Source organism: Callithrix jacchus, chromosome 9, assembly GCF_049354715.1.
Source record: "Callithrix jacchus isolate 240 chromosome 9, calJac240_pri, whole genome shotgun sequence".
Taxonomy (NCBI): domain Eukaryota; kingdom Metazoa; phylum Chordata; class Mammalia; order Primates; family Cebidae; genus Callithrix; species Callithrix jacchus.
In genome coordinates, this window is record NC_133510.1 from 126,279,685 (window position 1) to 126,300,713 (window position 21,029).

The 21,029-nt window shown below is 48.5% G+C and overlaps 1 protein-coding gene across 19 annotated transcripts in view; it reads right to left on the reverse strand.

Annotated features, from left to right (window-relative positions):
* PITPNM2 (phosphatidylinositol transfer protein membrane associated 2) overlaps positions 1-21,029 on the reverse strand; it is a 167,271-nt gene that overhangs the window by 117,976 nt on the left and 28,266 nt on the right. For 11 of the 19 annotated variants that reach the window (XM_078337577.1, XM_078337576.1, XM_078337578.1 and 8 more), the window contains exon 2: positions 10,066-10,169. The gene's annotated coding sequence lies outside the window, so the exon portion shown is untranslated. Of the gene's footprint in view, positions 1-1,209; positions 1,302-3,370; positions 3,499-10,065; positions 10,170-21,029 lie in introns of those variants that run through there. The other 8 variants (XM_078337594.1, XM_078337591.1, XM_078337586.1 and 5 more) reach the window with 3 other exon arrangements.

Below are 21,029 nucleotides of genomic sequence, written 5' to 3' on the forward strand. Positions count from 1 at the left end.
AGGTGCTTAGTACATGTTCATCATGTGGTAAGTGGCCTACCTAAGGCCACTCCTCCTGTCTGGGAACCTGCCCCCTAGACAGCTCTAATGCTTGCTCCATGGGGACAAACCATCAAGCTCCCTTCTCCTGGGTGTGGTGGAGTGAGTCCTAAAACCCACCACCAGTCTGGCATGGTGGCTCACAACTATTATTCCAGCACTGAGAGGCCAAGGTGGGAGGATCACCCGAGGACAGGAATTCAAGACCATCCTGGACAACATCGTGAGATCCCATCTCTACATAAAATTAAAAAATTAGCTGTGTGTGGTATACGTCTGTGACATGCAAGTTTGAGACTGCAGTGAGCTAAGATCACACCACTGTACTGCAGCCTGGGTGACAGAGTACAATCTTGTCTCTAAGACAAATTCTTTTTTTTGTTTCTTTTTTTTTTTTGAGACAGAGTTTTGCTCTTGTTACCCAGGCTGGAGTGCAATGGCGCGATCTCGGCTCACCGCAACCTCCGCCTCCTGGGTTCAGGCAATTCTCCTCCCTCAGCCTCCTGAGTAGCTGGGATTACAGGCACATGCCACCATGCCCAGCTAATTTTTTGTATTTTTAGTAGAGAGGGGGTTTCACCATGTTGACCAGGATGGTCTCGATCTCTTGACCTCGTGATCCACCCGCCTCGGCCTCCCAAAGTGCTGGGATTACAGGCTTGAGCCACTGCGCCCAGCTTCTTTTTTTGTTTCTTTTTGTTTTTTTAATTGAGACAGGGTTTCACCATCTTGGCCAGGCTGATCTTGAACTCCTGACCTCGTGATCTACCTGCCTCGGCCTCCCAAGACAAATTCTTAAAAATAATACTGCCCATCACTAATTGGTGGCACAAGCTAGACACAGCACTCAACCTTGGTTGTCGTAGAACTCTGTCTACTCTGTCTACTCCTGAGAATTGCCACAGAAATGCAAGGAAGTCCCTGGCAAGGTGTGTTAGAATACTGCTGCGCTGAGCTACTTAAGGGCAGAGAGCTAGTCTCCAGTTTCCTCACAGTCTCCGCTCCCTCATCCAGCCTCAGAAGACACCAAGAACTTGCCTTCTTCAAGGACATGGGGCTAGCCCAGCCAGGCCTCAGCCTGCCTCCAGCAGCCCAGCCCTGACTGCTCCACCCCTGGGTGCCATGTCCTTATCCTGTCCTGTAATCACCGGTGAGCACCAGGGCACTCACCAGAGCAGTCGAGAATGGTTTCCCAGGGCCGCCCATACACCAATCAATGGAAGTAATGTCGTCCAAGTTGTCATTGCTCAACAATACATTTTCTGTGATGGGGAAAGATGGAGTTAAAAGACTGAAAGAAAAAGCAAACTGGATTTCCCTCCCTTTGCTCTATAGATTCAGTTCTTCCCAAGAGAGCAAAAGCAAAATATTTCCCTCCCATCCCCCACAGGCAGCCCTCATGCTGAGGAGCGTAAAGATGACACCCGATTCTTCCCATGCTGAGCTGGGAAATTCACAGGTCTCATTCTGAATCCCACCAGCCACAGGAAACCTTAAAGCCTGTCATTAGAGCAGCCTTGCACACACACACACACACACACACACACAAAATACCAGCTTTCTTCACAAAGAAGCATATGGAAGTCATCCAATGCAATGCGAGGCCACCCTGTAGTGATCAAGCTAAATGTATGGGTCCCTGGGGGTTTAAGGAAACCTGTTCTTGGTGACAGTTACCTGTAGGGCAGTCAGATCTCAGCCCCCACCAACTTTCCTTGCCTGCTGTATTCCAAGAGACTGAATCATGAATTTGTTTGCTTAGAGACAGGTCTTACTCAGTCACCCAAGCTGGAATGCAGTGGTGCAATCATAGCTCCTTACAGCCTTGACCTCCTGGCCTAAAGCAATCCTCCTGCCTCAGCCTCCTGCGTAGCTGGAACTATAGGTGCACACCATCACACCAGGCTAAATGAATCATGGATTTAAACAAACCTTGGTAGACACAAGGCCTCTGGTTTGTGTTCCCTGGGGCATCTGGCAGCAGCAGAAGTTGTTTTAGTGACTATCTTAGAGTGATGATCCCCTGACCTTGGCCAGTTCCCTGCATATGCCTCAAACATGAACCTATGACCCTGACCATACAGGCTTCCTGGGTTTGCTTATCTGTCTCCCTTGAAGTGCTAACTTCCTTGACAGCAAGACTCTCTTATTTGCTCGGGCCTGACACTCCCTGGAGGCTTGGCACGAGCCAACTGAATAATGCACAGGAGCACTGACTTTGATCTGCCCAAGGCCTAACATTGTCAAGACTGCAGCCCAGCTAAGTTCAAAATGCTGGCCCAGAGAAAGCTGCTGAAGGCCCGGAGGGCCAAGAATCCTCAGCTCACAAAGCCTCAGGCTCCCGCTGGCCAGTGGAAGCTTCCACCCTGGCCACTGTGGGTGCCGCCAGGACCCTGTGGCTTGGCTCTGAGACCCTGGGGCCAGCCCTTCTTTCTTTGGCCCTCAACCTCACTGGAACCATTCATTGTTTCAGCTGCAAAAACATTGGAACTGCATTCCAGAAGCCCAAATCTTGGCTTTGCAACTAGCCAGCTTGTCATGGGACTTTGGACAAGTCACTTTTCTTAGGCTTCAGTTTTCCAGTGGGTTACGTGTAAAGTTTGGCTTAGATGACTTCTTGCATCTCTCCAAGTCCACAAGAACCTTCTTTTAAGCAAGGTGCACCCAATGCCTCAGAATTCCTCTAGGTTCCACCTTTAGAACACACCTGGGGCCCAAAAGGCTCACAACCCCTATATACCCACCGCCTCTCCCTATTGCAATCATTTCCCCACAGTCCCCCAGCTTCCTCCCTTCCTCCCATCCAGCCTACTCTCATCACCATAACCAGAAACCATCCATTTAAAGCACAATTCGGATCCTGACTCTCTACTGCTCAAACATTTCCAAAGCGTCAGGTCACTCAGACTCAGGGTCAAAGTCCTGATACCGCCTTCAAGGCCCTGCTCCATTGGGGCCCTCAATATTCTCTGACCTCCTTCCTGCTTCTCTTCGCCTCACTCACTCACTCCAGTTTCTTAAACATCCTGGATAAGCTCCTGCCCCAGGGCCTTTGCACAGGCCGACTCCACTGCCTGAGCGTTTCTCCCTGAGCTACCCTCCTGGCTCACTCTCCACCTCCTTCAGGCCTTTGCTTAATGTCCCCAACTTGGGAGGCCTTCCTTTCCCCTGCTTCTGCAGCTCTGATCACCATCTGATGTGCTTACAGGTTTTACTGCCTATTTGTCTATTGAGTGTCTACTGCAACTAGAATACAAGCCCCAGGAGGGCCAGAAGTTTTTAACATTTTATCACATCTTTATGCCCAGCTCCTAGAATAGTAGGTACTCACTAAATATGTGTGGAAGGAATCGCTACTCATCCACTGAGGGGTCAATCGTGCTGCTGAAATGAAGAATCTCAAGCTATTCAACTCTCCAGATTGAATGGCTCCATCTCAGGAATCCTTCTGAGAATTCCAAGCTCTGAACACTGTCTCCAGGAACAAAACTGATTGTTCCAGGCAGGGTTTGCATCTCAGGAAGTGTGTAGAGAAACAAAGAAAGGAAGTGACATAGGGGACACAGGTCCAGAACGTTTCTGCTGACGCCACCTGACTACTGGGAGGCATGGGGGCTCAGCACATATGGAAATGCCTCCAGGCACCTAAAGTGCTGAACCCTCACGCCTCCAGCTGCCTCCTTGCAGACAGGATGAGGTCACCAACATGAGTACACTGGACACCCACCATGGCAAAGTATTGGAAATGAACCGAAAACCGGGGCTCTGTACCACGGCCAAAGAAAGGCAGAAACGAGGAACAAGGAAAAGAAAGGTAGTGAGAAGGGGTTTCCCATGCTGAGAACCTGCAGGCAGAGATCCAGAGACGCCCCCAGCCCCAGACCACCATGGCCGAGACAGCAGGGCACCTGGCCTCACATGCCCTCAGGTAGGCCAGGCCAGCTTCCTTCCTGGTCCTGCCTGTCCTGAAGAGCACAAGTGAAACAGACCCATGCCCATCCCCCTGAAAGCATGACATATTTGCGTGAACCTCAAAAAGTAACCAAAAGCATCACCCAGAAACACAATCGTCTCGCCACAGGCCCCCTGCTTCCTCTCTTCACCCCAGCTAGCCTTGTCTCAACAAGGTAGCCAGAAAACATCCTTCTGAAGCACAATTCAACACAAGCCAGAGGAATGCAGGCTTCTGCCACCTGGTTGAAAGTAAAATACATTCTGGGCCAGGTGTTATGGCATGCAACTGTAGTCCCAGCTACTCAGGAGGCTGAGGTGGGAGGATTGCTTGAGCCTGGGAATTCAAGGCTGCAGTGAGCCATGATCACACCACCGTACTCCAGCCTGGGTGACAGAGCAAGACCCTATCTCTAAAATAAGTAAATAAATAATTCCTTTAAAAAAGTACTGCACAGCAAAAGAAACAGTCATTAGAGTGAATCGGCAACCAACAGAATGGGAAAAAATTTTTGCAATCTACCCATCTGACAAAGAGCTAATATCCAGAATCTACAAAGAACTAAAACAGATTTACAAGAAAAAACAAACAAGCCCATTCAAAAGTGGGCGAAGGATATGAACAGACATTTTACAAAAGAAGACACATACATGAGGCCAACAAACATATGAAAAAATGCTCATCATCACTGGTCATTAGAGAAATGCAAACCAAAACTACATTGAGATACCATCTCATGCCAGTTAGAATGGAGATCATTAAAAAATCTGGAGACAACAGATGCTAGAGAGGATGTGGAGAAACAGGAACACTTTTACACTGTTGGGAGTGTAAATTAGTTCAACCATTGTGGAAGACAGTGTGGCAATTCCTCAAGGACCTAGAAATTCCATTTGATCCAGAAATCCCATTACTGGGTATATATCCAAAGGATTATAAATCGTTCTATTATAAGGACACATGCACACGAATGTTTATTGCAGCACTGTTTACAACAGCAAAGACTTGGAACCAACCCAAATGCCCATTGATGACAGACTGGACAGGGAAAATGTGGCACATATACACCATGGAATACTACGCAGCCATAAAAAATGATGACTTTGTGTCCTTTGTAGGGACATGGATGAACCTGGAAACCATCATGCTCAGCAAACTGACACAAGAACAGAAAATCAAACACCGCATGTTCTCACTCATAGGCGGGTGTTGAGCAATGAGAACACATGGACACAGGGAGGGAAGCATCACACACTGGGGTATGTGGGGGGAAATAGGGGAGGGACAGCGTGGGGTGGGGAGTTGGGGAGGGATAACATGGGGAGAAATGTCAGATATAGGTGATGGGGAGGAAAGCAGCAAACCACACTGCCATGTGTGTACCTATGCAACAATCTTACATGTTCTTCACATGTACCCCAAAACCTAAAATGCAATTAAAAAAATCGTTTTGAGTAAAAAAATAAATAAATAAAAATTTTAAAAGGTAAAAAAAAGGAAGAAAAGAATGTACATTCTCAGGAAGACATGCTGCACCAGAGCAAACAAGACAAATGCAGGGGTGGGTCCTGAGAGCTCCGGGGAACAGGAAGAAGAGGAGGGCCAAGAAGAGCCAACAATTTCTGGCTGAAGCCCCGTGTACTGAGCAGTATTGGGTGTGTGGCAAAGAACCACCTCGAAAAATGAAATACAGACAGGAGCAGTCAGGAGGACCACAGGTGACACAGCTGGCTAGAGTATGACATGGATCATCAGATTGTGCCCAGCTCTCTACCAAGCTCTGTGGGGACAGCAAAGGAGCTGAGAAGGAACTCTGCAGAACTCAGGGCAGCATCTTTGCTCCAGGGCATGAGGGCACTCAGCCCTCTACTTCCTCTCCAGTCTCCCCATGCTCTGGGCTCTCTGGGCTGCAGCCTTCTAACATTCCAGACTTATCACAGACCTAAATGCCACAGAGACAGACAGGCTCACGTTCCCATGTGGGACTGGGGCTGCCTGAGAGGAGAAACTAGGAAGCAAGGGCCCTGTGGTGGGTAGGGCTCTGCTGCTGCAGAGGGTAGAGAGAAGCCCTTTCTTAGCCTGGGACGACACTTCATCCAAGGGGCTGGAGGTGGGGGTGAGGGACATCATGGGGAGGTAGGGACGTGCCCTGGAGAATGTGTGTCATTGCTTCTGTGGTCTGAGGCCCTGCCCATGTCATCAGCTCTCTTTCTCCTCAGGAGACAGTGACCTTTCGAGGCCTGTCACAGAGACAATGGCAGGAAGTGCCCCTCCCTGCCTGAGCCACGGGGAGTCCGGAAGGAAGCTACTGCCTGGGCCCCGGATCCTCCCCGCTGAGCTCCCACCCCAAGGGATACTGAGGCTCATGGTAATGCCAGAAGCTCTGCTCACCAGCACCAAATGGCAAATGTTTTCAACTGTGGGGGCTGAGGGCAAATGTTCTCCCTGCTGGGACCCTCCTCTTTAAGGCAGACTCCTTCTGTGAAAGACAGTCAGGCAGTACTAGGAGAAACAACCCCAGCTACCCCTGTGATATAGCTAGCCTAGAGTTAGAACCTGTACACTGCCATTTTATAAAGGACAAAACTGTTTCCATTCTCCTCACAATGAATGCTAACCTCAGCCTCTGAAAAACTGCTAAAATGCCAAAAGGTAAAGCTGCATGCTTTCTCTTATCTGTAACTGCCAGAATTGCTGGCCTCTGTTTACCGGTAATGGCCAGAGTAAGCACCCCAGATAATTCCATCCTGGCGCCAAGCAACTGAAAAATCTGTGGACCCCACACCTGTCCAAATAATGTATAAACTAATGTTTATCTTAACTTCTGTAAACCTCTTAAGTGGCAATAGAAATGACAAAAGTCCCCTGGCCCTTGGAATATCCAGAGCCCCCTCACCCTCGTCTCAGCCTAGGAGGTGACTGACAGCTTTCATTCCCATCTCCACTCTTCACCCCCACTCCCAAGGTGGTTTTGTGAGTATAAAAAGGTCTTGTCACCCTTCTTTCTCTGCCATGGGTTGGAGAGACGTGAGTCCTCCATGGTCGCCAGCAATAAACCCTGCAATTTGGCATACTTTTAGTCTTGGTGTTGACTTTCTGTGCTTGGTCCGATACAACACCCCTACCCACCACCTGCCACCCCACCTTCTGGAAGGAAGGGCTCTGGGTTCCTCTACAGCAAGGAGCAATTCTAAAAATAAACCCTGGTCCTTGAGCCCTTTGCTTTTTCAGTCCCCTGTGGAGGAGAGAAGAGAAGGAAAGATCTCGTTCTCAGCCAACCCTGGGGAAGGTGGTGCTACCAGGGTCCGGTGGTCACTATGCCACAAACTCCCAAGGGGGGTGCAGAGGCATGGAGGGGGCAACCCTAATCATCCTCACATGGGACCTGCCATTTTCTAGGTCTGGGTGAGTTTTAGGAAAAGCACCTAAAAGTGGCACCAGCTCTCTAGTCCAGGATCTGGGGGGAAAGGATGGGGACCAAAGGCAAGTCTCCCACGTTACAGGACTCCCTGGCCGACAGCAGACACAGACACTTACCAAAATATTTCATGAAAAATGGTGCCAAGAATTCTATTTGAGGTCCAAGCAGTATGCCGTGACAGCACAGAGGAAGGAAGAAGAGGCTAATGTGGACCCAGGCCTCACAATAGAGCTTTAGAGGAAAGGAGCTGTTGGAAATGGGCTTGGAAAGGGAAACAGGAACCTGACAGAGGTGGGAGGAGAGAACTTCAGGATGCTAGAACTTCATAAGCAAAGCTCAAAGAATGTACCAGGGTATAAACCAGATGCAGGCAGGGACACCTATGTATTTTGTTCACACAGGCATCTCTGGCAATTGGAAGAGTCCCTGGTGCATACTAAGTAACAATAAATACTTTATGGACAAATAAGTGGAGCAGAATAATTCCTAAGGATATTTTAGGTCTAAGTGAGGACCTCTGGATGAGGTGGGCTGCAAGGCCATGGTCTCTGCAAAGCCACTGCACTCTAGAATGTAGTTGTTAAGAAGGAATAGAACCTTCTTCCTATAAGAAAGGTGACAGGAGGCCAAGGCTATGTTGAAGCAAGGTCCCTCAGAGCAATGTCAGTGCTCAGGCCATGCAGGGCAGAAGAGCTCTCACCGGGCCCTGCCTCGACTTGGCAGCCAAGACCATTGGCAACAGGACAACCACGAGGCCCCAACCCCGCAGAACCCAAGTGACCCCTGGAGAAGCTGAGAGTCAAGGCTGAGTGTTACTATATGCCCTCCCCTACACCCACTCCCAGCAGCTGGGACACCTTGGAAAGTGAATTAAAACAAAACAGAAAAACAAAAAATACAACATAGCACTCTCTCTTCTTAGCACTTGGAGGCCTTTTCACAGCAACTGAAAAGAATGAGCAATTAGAGAAGAAATCAGCCCACGATGCCAGCCTGGAACTACGATGCCAGAGGCAACTTAAGAGGCCCCATCACAACGTGCCATGTCTTCCCAGTGAGGATAGGGCAGCCAGAGAAGGGAGGGGACTTACCTACTTACCTGAGATCAGACAACAAGTGAGGGTTGAGCATGGGCTGAACCAAGGGCCCTGTGAATCACAGGCCGAATTTGGAAAACCATACCATGTGCTTCCAAGTCAAGACTTGGGGTCCAGTCCCAATCCCACCACTGACTAGCTGTGCAGCCTTGAGCTGAGATCTGTCATCTCTGAGCCTAGGCTTCCTGTGTAAAAGGGGACCCCAACAGGCACTGCTCGTGGTTACTGTGGAACTTAGCCCCATGCAGCAAGGGTTGGGTATATTAACCCTACCCCCACTAGCATCCTCACCTCAGCTTTGCTAGCTTCCCTTGATGGAACATCCATCCTCCGTGCCTCCAAAGCTGAAACTAGCTGATGAGTGCACAGGGAGGATTCATCAAAATTTAGAAAAAAAGAAGGAAAAATCACTTTAACTCCTGTTCTGCCCAACAAAGGCCTTGGCATGGAAAATGAGGCCAAGGCCAGGACTTGTGCCTGAGACTCAGAAACATGAAATGTAAAGAAGCCTGGGAGGCCAGGGACTCCTACTGTCAGCTAGGGTTAGGAGGGGAGAGAGTGCTACTCCTTGGGACATTCAGTTTCTAGACCTGGCACTCTCTGAGACTCAAGACAGAGGCTCAGGCCTGCCTTCCACTTAGCCTTGGTTTCTCACTGCAGGAGTGCACCCAGAGGGATGGTACAATAAAAAACACACTCATGCTTGTTTCTGGGCCACTGACCATGACTTGTGGGCAGCTGTGCAAGGTGGCACCCTGGCCTCTGCTCTCTGCCAAGGCCAGGGAGTAGCCACAGCCTAGGCTTCCCAGCCAAGGCACAGAAGAAGCAAAACTCCTGCCTGCACTGTCCTATGTACTAAGGGTAGAGTGGGCCAAGCTGAGCCTCAAGAGCAAACAGAAAAGAGCCACCCTGGGGTGCTCTATAAACAGGAGAATAGCAGCCACTGGGGCCTCAAAAGCCGACCCAAGGAGTTTTTATCACATTTGGAATCGAAAGCTGCCAGAGGCAGAACATCGGTCTTTCCTAATTAGTGAAGAGAAGTCAATATTTGCAAAAGCATAATCAATAAATACAATCTACCCCACATTAATCAGATAAAGTCAGGTTTTTAGTGTTTTTTTAAGAGATGGGGTCTTACTGTGTTACTCAGGCTAGAGTGAAATAGTGTGATCATGGCTTACTGCAGCATTGAACTCCTGGGCTCAAGTGATCCTCGCACATCAGCTTACCCAGTAGCTGGGACTATAGGCATATGGCACCTCACACAGTTAATTTTATTTTCTTTCTTTCTTTTTTTTTTTTTTTTGTAGAGATGCAGTCTCACTATGTTGCCCAGGCTGGTCTTGAACTCCTGGCCTGCAGTGATCCTCCTACCTCAGCCTCCCAAAGTGCTAGGATTACAGGTGTGAGCCACTGCTCACAACAACAGTCCAGTTTTCAGGGGAAAAAGGAAACAGCAATAAAGTCCCTGTACCCTCAAACTCCAAAGGCCTGGGTGGCCTGCAGGGCCCCAGCTCTGGGAAGTAAGGTGCCGCTATACAGATGGATGGCCTTACCTGTGGGTCTGAGAAGGCTCCACTGATGTCCCTGTCACAGGAGGACAGATGCGTCCCTAGACTCACAGAAGGGTGTTGAAGACCAGGACACAGGTGCCAGCATCCTGCAGGGGGAAGCACAATGGGAAAGAAGTTGAGATACCTGGACTCTGATCATCCACACCAATCCAACTGGGAGACCCACAGTGCTGATGGACCAAGAGGGTTGAACAGGGGACATGTGACTAAAGGTGTCTCCATTTTACAAAGGGACCCAGTCCAGGACACATTCAGGCAGCAAGTTCCTAACTCAGAATTGGTGACAGATATACCCCAACATTGCCTGGCACCCCTTCTACTTAGGAAAACTGCTCAGGGAGCAAGAGCTGAGACCAACAGCATATACCACAAGTCATCTTATTTCAGAAGCCCCTTGGAGCTCTGTCTCAAACCTTGATTTTCACTCATGAACCTCATTGGCATTAGAGGTCTTCAGACCACAGAGGGGAGGCTGGAAAATGAGACAATGCAGGAAGAGGTCTAGGAGACACTGCCAGAGAGGTTGGCATCCTGATCCTGGTTCAGGGGTGTGGTCACCATTGTGGGGTGATGCAAATGGTTTCCAGCCTTCCAGCAAGCCCCTCCAGCTGGGCATAGTGTGATCTGATTACCCAGAGGCCAGAGACAAGCATTCAAAACAAAATGAAAAAGGTGGAGAAATGGATTTCCAAAGAGTCCCAGGTCCAATAGCCTCAGAGAGGCAAAATCAGGTACTACTGAAGCCACCACCAAATCCAGGGCTCCTACAGGGACCACAGACAAGCTGGTAGCCTACCTAGCAGCACAACACACATTCTCATTTGCCTGACACCCATACAAGCCTCCTGCCCCTGGGCCCAGAGAGCAGGTAGCAGCCTACAGGGCTCTCGAATGACCATGACAGAGAGGCCGCTTGTCTCCTGGCTATGGAAATTGAGAGCATTCCAGGAACTGACACCCAATTCCAGGGCAACCCTGCTTTAAGAGCTGAGGACAGGCATGGTGGGGGGGTCTCCTCAGATGCTAGTCCATGCCCACTAGGGACAAGCATGGCCCTAACAAATGGGAACGGAACGGTGGCTGGGGATGGCAAAGTCATCAACTGCCAAGTGAGTGGCCAGACAGTAAGAGTCAGAGGAGGGAGAGGGTGGAATAGGGGAGGTGTGAGGACAGCTAGCAATGCACAGCAGTGGGAGGTGTGGTTGCAGGCAGTAGGCGGCTCTTCACGCACCCAACCTCGCCACCTACACCGCATCCTGTGCGCCCGCCCCTGTGCAGGCTCCTCTGTGGGACTGAGGCTCCATCGCTGTCCTGCCCCAGCCCCTGATCTCCACAGCTGCATGTATATACCCACCTACACACTTGACCCCTGGAACAAATGAAACAGCCCAGGAACTCACAGCAGAGTGGATGCAGGTCCCAGCCCTCCCAGTGACCATAAGCCAGCTGGCCTTCCAGACTCACCTCCACATGCCACCATAGGCCACAGCTGAGGCCAGCTACTCTGAAGTCTCCCCATGTTTGAGGTGAGGAAAGCTGTTGAGAGGGTTGAGGGTTTGCCATGGTAATGTACCCCTCGATGGAGAGGCAGATTTGGCAGGCCAGCCCTGCTCCAGACTACCACAACACTCCTTGGAGGGTGAGAAGGGCAGTGGTGACTCACACCGTGCAGAATTAGATCCACAGGGGTTACAACAAAAAAGCACTCTTGGAACGTAAAGAGGGGCACTGCAGGGAACTAATGTTTCTGACTAAAAGTATTAAAAGTGAATGTAGGGTCAGGCTAAGGAGCCAACCCAGCAGGCAGCTACTTGAGGAAAGACCTCTAGGGGCAGGGGGCTCAAAACATCCCTGGATAGAAATAAAAATGTGCTGCTGGCTAACTCAGGTTTCCCGCAGTGACCCCTAACATAAATGGTAAACAGTGAATCTGTCCACTGCCCTAAGCGGGCATGGAAAGTCACAACAAAACACAACACAATTCCTTGCTGGGGTTTGTTGCATGTAATGTATGTTTCACACACGTGTAGTCACAGTCCTGGGGGGGGAGCAGGGCATCCAAGACCAAATAATACGTTGTGTTGCAGTTTCCGAAGAACAAATGTCATTTTATTTCTTTAAGTTTTAAATCTAAATCTTCAATATACTACTTGAATTGTTTGGAAAACTGCAGGTGAAAGAAAAACAAAACAAAAAGATCACTTAGGGGACAAGAACAACAGAGTCAGAAAAGCTTTCCTAAAAATTTTTCAGATCCTTGACTCTGTTTCAGTCCATGGAAGTGAATTAGCAAGTGAATCTGTTTCTCTATATAATTCCTATTAATAGAATATCAGTCTCTCCTCATCCCCACTAAATAAATGTCAAACACTTAAAGAATACCAGTTTGATGAGGTGCCAGCTACTAGCCTGCCCAGACGTCCACACGTCTCAGGCTGGCCCCTGTGGAAAGTATAAGTTCCAAATGAGTGGGTAGTACTGCCAAAGTTAAACGCTGCTGTCTCCAGCCTCCGTTGACATGGCGACCATGAGGCAGGTGGCTAAGAAATGGGTAGAGAGAGACCCATACATATGGTAGGTAGCACCATGGCAAACTGTCCAGAGTGCTGACAACAGACCATGGCCTTTGACTGCATCTGGAGGCATGGTTTCTAATTTTTTTCAATTTAGATGTAATTCACATGCCATAAAACCTGCCCTTTTAGCCAGGTGCCATGGCTCATGCTTGTAATCCCAGTACTTTGAGCGGCTGAGGCAGGAGGATTCATTTGAGCTCAGGAGTTCAATATAAGACTGGACAATATAGTGAGACCCCATCTTTACAAAAATTCATAAGTTAGCTGGGTGTGGTGGCACACGTCTGTAATCCCAGCTACTCAGGAGGCTGAGTTGGAAGGATAACATGAGTCTGGGAGATCAAGGCTGCAGTGAACTGGGTGATCACACCCCTGCACTCCATCCAGCTTCAGTGACACAGCAAGACCATCTACAAACCGAACAAAATCCCACCGTTTCAAAGTATATAGGTCAATGGTTATTAGCCTACTTACAATGTTGTACAACCATCACCACTATCCGATACCAAAACATTTTCATCACAAAACTTGTATCCATAAGCAGTCACTTCCCATCCTCCCCTCCTCCCTGCCCCTGGCAACCACTAATCTTTCTGCCTCTATGGGTTTGCCTATTCTAAATATTTCATATAAATGGAATCATACAATAGGTATCCTTTTGTGTCTGCCATCCTTCACTTAGCATGTTTTTGAGGTTCTCCGATGTTATAGTGTGTGTCAGTACTTCATTTCTTTTTATGATGGAGTAACATTCCATTATATACACCATACCTTGTTTATCCATTCATCCATCGATGACATCTGGGTTGGTTCTACCTTTTGGCTACTGTGAATAAGTGCTACTGTGAACATTGCGGTACAAGTTTTTGTATGGATATTTGTTTTCAGTTCTTTTGGGTATATACCGAGTTGTTCCTAATTTTTAAATAAGATAACATCACTTAATTTAAGACAAGTAATGCATCTATATTTTGAAAACTTTCAAAACTCAAAGGATAAAATGGGTAGAGGGTAAGAGTGAGTTTCTCCCTTGTCCCTGTTCCCCAGCACCCAGTTCCCTGTCCAGAGGCAAATTCCAGTTTCTGGCTAACCCTCCCAGAGACCGCCTATACATATAAACCCTGCTTTATTTTAAAGACAGCTTGCATGGGAGGAAATTGGCAACTAGATCAGGCCGGAATCAGGGTGGAATCAGCACAATAACACCAGGGAAGGAGCACAGTACAAGTGCCATCTCTGCTCTTTGTCCCAGTATGCCCCTTGGAAAGCCTTGTAGCCTAAAAGAGACCACAGAACTGGGTGGCAAGAGGAGTCCTGGGGGTAGATGGATTCTGAAATGTGGCCCTCCATTTCCCAGCTTTGAGACCTCACCCAAGCAAGCTGCTTAAGCTCTCTGGGACTCGGTTTCCTGATCTAAAAAAGAGAGTGGATACTGGTACCTACTTCATAGAATGACTTAAGAGTCGATGAGCTAACAAAAGCAAGTGCTTAGCACCATGCCTGGCACACAGTTTAAGTGCTCAGTGTTTTGCTGCCACTGTGATTACTACCGCTGCTTCATCTCACTGAGCTGATCTTCAGCTTCCTCCTCGGGAAAATGAAGGAAGGCATGTCCCAGGCATAGTTACGGTGTAGACCCGAGATCCCTGCATGAGGGCCAGGAGTGCTATGGCCTCTGAGCAGTGGGGCCTCAAAGTCAAATGGCTGAGCTGTGTCTCCAGCTCCCCACATGTTGCTCCAGGCCCCTCTGAGGCTGGGTCTCCATCCTCTCACCCACCCACCTCCCTGTGTTGTTTTAAGAACAGCTCCGAACCCTTCATCACTGCCCAACATCCTACAGGCCGAAAGGAGGAGCTGGCATCGTGGACCCCATGCTTTGGGCAGGCTGGCTATATGGATTTCTTGTTTCATGATCCTACTCCCCTTCCCTTCCAGCTTCTTCAACAAACACTCTACTCCAGAGCTGAGCTTCTCTTTCAGAAGCCCAGACCCTCAGAGACCTTCAAAGTGAAGAGACCTCCAGTGAAGGCAGAAGCATTTGCAGGACCATTAGAAAGCTGTTAGGAGTGATTTTTCTCTCCACTGGCAAGTGGCAAAAGCAGAGACCAAAGAACAAAACCTAGACCTGGAAAAGCAGAGCAAGGGAAGAGAAACCGAACAAGGCGTTCTTGAGCATGCAGAAGTTCACAGAGGGAAAAAGCCCAACATGCGCACACACACATACACACACACACATAACAAAGAGGAGAAATTCTTAGCCTGCAGCAGTTGGTAGCATTATGTAAAATCCCAAGCCCACAAAAATATCATTTGGATGATAAAAAGTTAAATTTAGCTAAGTACAGAGTGACTAATACTATGAGGGAGAGGCAGCACCCCCAGTTGCCTGGAGCTGATACAGCTGGCTTTTAGAAACTTTTGACAAGTAACCAGGGCCTTGTGCAGCACAGAATAACAGATTATGTAATAGGAGGCACCACCATCAGCAATACAAAACACAGCACAAGCATGCAGCCTTCTCCAAGGGAGGAAACAGCTGGGGTCTGCCTTGAGTGGCTCCAGTAGGACTTTCCCTGGGCCATGAGAACCTGGCAAAGTCCTATATTCCAGAGGCATCCAGGAGCACAGCCAGGCTTTGGAGAGGTTTGTGTGAGTGAGTCTGCTAACATCTTTTCCCAGAGACCAGCCTAGCCAACATGGTAAAACCCCGTCTCTACTAAAAATACAAAAATTCATTGGGCGTGGTAGAAGGCGCCTATAATCCCAGCTACTCGGGAGGTTGAGGCAGGAGAATCCCTTGAACCCAGAAGGCGAAGCAGAAATTGCACCACTGCACTCCGGCCTGGGCAACAAGAGCAAGACTCTGTCTAAAAAAAAAAAGATGGACATTCTGGCCAGGCATGGTGGCTCCAATGTGTAGTCCCAGTGCTGCAGGAGGCCAAGGTAAGAGAATCACTTGAGGCCAGGAGTCCAAGACCAGCCTGGGCAACATAGAGAAACCCCATCTCTACAAAAAATAGCCAGGTGCAATGGCACATTACTGTGTCTCAGCTACTCAGGAAGCTGAAGTGGGAGAATTGCTTGAGCCCAGGAGGTTGAGGCTGCCGCGAGCTACAATTATGCCACTGAACTCTGCCTTGTGACTGAGCAAGACCTTGTTTGTTTGTTTGTTTTTAAAAGGAGGGAAAGGGCAAGGAGAAGGAGAACAAGAATGAAGTGGTGGTGGAGGCCTGGATGCTTCTGCATTTTAACTCTGGGGAAGCTGAAACCAGGGAAGAAGCCAACCACCTATAGCTCACCCAAGGGGTAATAAGGAGGAGAACAAATGTCCTGTCCAGCAGCCCTGGCAGATAGAGTCAAGCACCAGCACCATCTTACCAGCCACAGGAGTGCAGTCAGCCACCTTGTCAATGGGTCCTGCACCCCAAGTAGTTAAGTTGTTCCAGCTGACACCAGTGGAGCAGGGATAAGCTAACACCACTGGGCCTTGCCCAAATTGCCACATTGTGAACAAATAAATAAAATGGCTAGTGTTCTGCATCACTAAGTTTGGAAGCAAGCACTCTGTTAAGCAGCAATAGGTAACTGATGGTGACCAAGCTCTCTAGTGCGTTTGCAGGAATTTCTATTTCTGTCATAAGACTCATGAAGACCTTTTGCATCCTCACATATGAGAGCCACTGAGAGATGTTAGTGCTTAAATGAGTCTTAGGAAGAGAGTAGTCTTCCACTCCCAATATCCCAATGGAGTGAATGCTTAAATGAAGCCGGTGCTGAGTTTCATACAGCTGTTGTAAGGCTGGGGAATCTCTCCAATGATCCTATGGAGTAAGCAGGCCATCAGATGATCAACTCAAGCTGTCACTTAATTACATGTCTCTCCATCTCTCTGTGCAGAGCAGGGGTTTGCACATTGTGGACAGAGATATGGATGGGATTCCCTGAGTGCCGTGAAGTGATCACTGGCATGGGATTGAGACTAGAGTTCTGGCTGCTGACTCTGGATAAATCAGCTCTGCTCACTGGGCCTCTGTTTCCCCATCTGTAGAGTGAGGAGGCTGAGTTCAACGACCTTTGAAAGGAATCCTGGTTTGGCTCCAGCATTCTACAGTCCTAAGGTTTGGACGGAAGGGAATGCTGACGTGTAATCCAAAGTCCTGCACCAAGTCCAGTTACTTGCATCTAGGTTTGCAAGGCAGACAGATGCACTCATTGGGCTCCTCAGATGTGTGCCCCTGGACTGCTCCACTCTCTGTGTCCTTCATGGATTTGTTCATTCACTGTTCAATATCTCACTGTGGCAGACTCTGGCACGGTCCAATTTCCTCTTTCTAAATCACGTTTAGCACCCTGGACTCTAGGTGAGGCTACAGGACTAGTTCTATGAGAAGGGGAGGTCTACCACTTCCAAGCCTGGCCCCAAAAATGCCCCACACAATCTACTATGCTCCCTCTGTCTCTTCTTACCAGCCAGCTGACTACATAGATTCACTGGAGGACTCCAGGGGATAGGAGAGCCACAGTGTGAAAGGATCCTGGGTCCCCAATTTACCACATGGAGGCCACTCACAGAACATCCAATTCAACTGAAACAAGGGGGTTAGGCCTTTATTATGATAAGCCACTGAGACTAGAGGATTGCCTAGCAGTTAGCATTACTTAACTAATATATCCACCAAATTGATACTAAATATCAGATATGTAGGAGACACATAGGAGAATTAGGCTGAGGTCTAATCTTAGCCTTCTTTTTTTTTTTTTTGAGATGGAGTTTCGCTCTTGTTACCCAGGCTGGAGTGCAATGGCGCGATCTCGGCTCACCGCAACCTCCGCCTCCCGGGTTCAGGCAATTCTCCTCAGCCTCCTGAGTAGCTGGGATTACAGGCACATGCCACCATGCCCAGCTAATTTTTTGTATTTTTAGTAGAGACAGGGTTTCACCATGTTGACCAGAATGGTCTCGATCTCTTGACCTCGTGATCCACCTGCCTCGGCCACCCAAAGTGCTGGGATTACAGGCGTGAGCCATTGCGAATCCTAGCCTTCTTAGAACTACCAGTCTAGGTGACAATTCAGGGAGATTGGATATAGACCAGTTCTGCACTCTGTGATCATGATGGGAACCTGTTCATGTTATTCAAGCTCTATCTATACTACCTGCTTCCAAAAACCTTACAACATAGGTTCACATTTTCCCACCAATCATGAGAGCACAGAAAGAAAGCAACCAAACAGGAAGGAGAAAATCGATACCGGGCTCCTAACTGAGAACAATCTATGAGTAAATGAGTAAAAATCTTAGCTGTGTGCTTCCTGGTAGGCAAAGCAAAGAGGGAAATATGCTGGGTCACAAAGTTCTTGCCAACAGTGGAAAACATATTAGTGCATGATGAGAAACAAACGTGGTGCTTGGGAAGAGCTCTGAGGGGAATGTCCACAGGGCCACCGTGTGAGGGAATGTTTGCCTGGGCGGAAGGCAGCAATAGGAGACCAAGCTAGCCTGAAAAGCTGTCAGCCTCCAGGGTGTAGGGACAGCTTTGCAGCCCTGCCTGCGGCCTGACTGGCTCTTAACAGAGAGCTCTTCAAGAGTAATTCTTCATCCTCGTTAATGTCAGTACGGCAGCACCATGATAATGATGGAAAATATTTACATACCATACGACTGATGGGTTGTTTAGACCATCTGGCTACTGGATGCGGTAAGTATTGTCGAACACATGGCCCTTCCACAAATGCTGTGCCTTACTTAATACTGATGGAGGCCAGGCTGCAGGGACGTGAAACAGTGTCACTCGGCTGTGTCCCTTTGGCTTGTGCCCACAGTCAGCTTCAGTCACCTGCACATCGGGGGCAGAGATCTCCAGCTCCCACTCCCAGACCTATCTGGGCTCAGCGTTGATGACAAGTCTAACTATTCCCTTTATCAAGGGCCTCTTCAGGACTCAAGTGCTCCAACAAGATTTAACACAGCAAGACAGCTCTGATTCTGTGGCCACCTGGGAGAATTTCTCCAATGATCTCCTGAGACCGCTGAGAATTCTCAGAGGCAAATTCAGCACAGTTTACTTGTGTTTGAAGCAGCTTCTGCCTAAGCATTGTCATACTCGTGAGGTAGGGACAAGGATTAGATAACACAACTACAGGTTGTGCTCCATCTAGAAGGCTACAGGACGGCAATCTTAACCTCATCCAAATGAGAATTTCTTTGTTCTGTCCATGTGGCTCCAATGGATACTAATACCAGGCTAAATACAGAGGTTTTTGCTTTTTTTTTTCTGGGTCGATGTTAAATATTTCTTCTTTTTCTTTTTTCTTAGTTTGGGTTGTTGGGTGTCTTGTGTTATTATTATTTTCTTAATTTTAGAAAGCGAGAAAAAGTTCTGTTGGGAGCCTGTTCAAAAGTAGCAATTTTCTTAATGGGAAGCATACGCTTGCCACCCACATGAGGAGGCTGTGTCAGCTCAGCAACCGTACTGCCCTGTGAATATGGCGAAATCGTGTTACCTCCTTGACAAACAGTGAGTCAAAGGGAAACTCATCACAGGTGCCTTAATGGCCTGCTGGCATTTTACTTCACAGCTGACAAGGGCTTTCAGAGGCACACCTGAAGCAAAAGCCTGGCTTTGGTTTTGTCAAATATGAACCCACAGATTTAAAGTCACCTTATAACTAACACCCTCTAAGATTTAAAATGCCCCAATGGTGACAGAACCTGAGTTCACAGACTGGGTTAAAGAGCCCGTTCTGACTCCAACTGGCTGTGAGCCTGGATGGCCCCTTACCTCCTAGAATCTGCTATGAAAGGAGGGTTAAGACAACAGGGGTCTAAGCAGCCTCCAGGTCTAATAGTCACAAGTTGGCTGGGAGGCACTGGCCTAGGGCAGCAGACTCCCTGTGGTCAAGAGCTCAACTGAGGTTCCTTGTTCTAGAAGACTATGCCTCTCTCTGCAATATAGTGATGACTACAGACCTCTCATATGGAGAGTGGATCATGGAAGAGTCAGAGCCCTCAGCCAGATGTGGCATAAAGCCAATTCACTGTCAGTCACACCCTGGCCACAGTGAGAGTGAGCTCACTTCCACACTCTCTAAAGGCATTGAGACTTAGTGGTACATGTTTCCTGAGAGTAATTACAGTCTGGGATGATGACCTTCACTGGTGAAACACCCAGCACATTAGTGAGGCAAGATGGCTGTGCAGAGGCCAAGCAATACCTCTGCAAAGCTCCTCCCTACCGGTCAGACCCCAAAGCCCCAGCAGGGACAACCTCTCTGAGCACCTTCTCTGAGTTGCCATGTCATTCTAAACAAACATCTGCTCTGCTCACCGGCTCTTTTTGCAAAAGTTATCTGAGCCCCTGGGGAAACTGGAAAATCATAATGAAGACCACACCCAGATCACTGGGTGCTTCACTTGAACCAGCGTCCAAAACATCCGGCAGCAGGCCAGGGACACACTTCTTGTTTAAACACAGAGAAATGAGACAGCCCCAGGTCTCCCAAGTTAGAGAACAGAATCTTTTCTTAGAATACACAGCTGCTGCAGGCCCGGCCCAGGCTCCTTCTCTAGGGAGCCATCTCTGGCTCCAGACCTTAGCGGCCTCTCCGCTGACTCCCAAACCTCAGTGATCAACGCCAGGCCTGGCCATGCTCTTGCTGATTCAAGGAGAAATGAGAACATGGCTAATGGGCCAAGCTATTGAAAGAGCTCCACTTTGGCTGGGCATGGTGGCTCACACCTGTGATCCCAACACTTTAGGAGGTCGAGATAGAAGGATCTCTTGAACCCAGGAGTTTGAGGCTGCAGAGGGCCATTATCATGTGCTCCAGCCTGGGCAACAGAACAAGACCGTGTGTCAAAACAAACAAAAATCAAAAGGCTCCATTAGTTTCTTTATTCTTAGATCTTTCCTACTTCTTAGTGTTCCTTTTGTTCATGAGATGATAGTTACAGTGAATTATACCTTTTTTGTGTTTGTGGTTCACTACGCATAACATAAAAATTACCATATTAGCTTTTTTATCTTTTTGTTGTTGTTGTTGAGACACACTCTCACTCTGTCACCCAGGCTGGAGTGCAGTGGCAGGATTACAGTTCATTGCAAACCTGAATTCCTGGCTCAAGCAAACCTCCTGCCTCAGACTCCTGAGTAGGTGGGACTATAGGCACCACCATCAGGACTTTTCTTTTTTTTTGAGACAGAGTGAAAACTTTGTTGCCCAGGCTGGCACGGTCTTGGCTCACTGCAACCTCTGCCCAGGTTCAAGCAATTCTCGTGCCTCAGCCTCCTGTGTAGCTGGGATTACAGGCACCCGCCACCATGCCCAGTTGATTTCTTTTTGTATTTTAGTAGAGACAGGGTTTCACCA